The sequence below is a fragment of the Euphorbia lathyris genome, chromosome 9 (genome assembly GCF_963576675.1).
Source record: "Euphorbia lathyris chromosome 9, ddEupLath1.1, whole genome shotgun sequence".
NCBI classification, from domain to species: domain Eukaryota; kingdom Viridiplantae; phylum Streptophyta; class Magnoliopsida; order Malpighiales; family Euphorbiaceae; genus Euphorbia; species Euphorbia lathyris.
In genome coordinates this window covers 79,452-80,390 of record NC_088918.1, presented here as the reverse complement: position 1 = coordinate 80,390, position 939 = coordinate 79,452, and the positions used below count along the sequence as shown (strand labels likewise).

Below are 939 nucleotides of genomic sequence, written 5' to 3'. Positions count from 1 at the left end.
AAAATCCTAACACCCATTTGACAAATTTCTTAGAAATTTGTGACACTTTTAAAATATCTGATGTGACTGCGGAAGCAATCAAACTTCACCTTTTTCCTTTTACTTTGAAGGATCGAGCCAAAGAATAGTTGACTTCTATGCCAGCCGCTACATTTGAAACTTGGGAACAATTAGCCCAAGCATTTTTATCAAAAAAATTTCCTTTATCAAAAACCGCAAGAGTCATTAAAGAGTTAACATCTTTTTCTCAAAGTGATAATGAAACTCTTTATGAGGCTTGGGAACGTTTTAAAGAACTTCAACGTTTATGCCCACACCACCAATTGCCCGCTGAACTTTTAATGCAAACATTTTATAATGGACTAAATCCTACGACTAGAGGTTCATTGGACGCTATGTCTCGAGGGTTATTCATGAAGAAAACATCTGCCCAAGCAAGAGAACTTCTGGAGGAAATGGCAATCAACAGCAGTATGTGGCCCGCGGAACGTGGACACGTACCAATAGCAAAACCATCATCCTCAACTACGTCATCAGTTAAAGGTATAGTGAATCTTGATCCAGTTGCGATGTTGCAAGACTAATTTTCTGCCTTATCGCACAAAATTGATAGGTTTATGGCACCGTGTGATCCTAATGGTCAGTAAATCCAAACGGATGTGGATTATGAAGGTATGAGCGAAATTGAATAGGTAAATTTTGTCCAAAGGCAAAATTAAACAAATACCCTTACTCCAATACATATAATCCTGGATGGAGAAATCATCCTAACTTTAACTGCAGAGATAACAATAACAATGTTAATGCTAATCAAAATCGTACGACTAATTATCAAAATCAATGAAGAGATACGATTAGCACTTTATCTTCTAAAATCGACAAATTTATTGATGCTATGAGCGGAAAAATAAGTAATCACGACGATGGTTTTAAACGGAT

The 939-nt window shown here is 36.4% G+C and overlaps 1 non-coding gene across 1 annotated transcript; it reads right to left on the bottom strand.

The window, feature by feature from the left end:
• Nucleotides 1–218: 218 nt before the first annotated feature.
• On the bottom strand, nt 219–325 carry LOC136207712 (small nucleolar RNA R71). The gene has a single exon (XR_010676841.1). It is a non-coding gene; the product is annotated as a small nucleolar RNA R71 (small nucleolar RNA).
• Nucleotides 326–939: the final 614 nt, after the last annotated feature.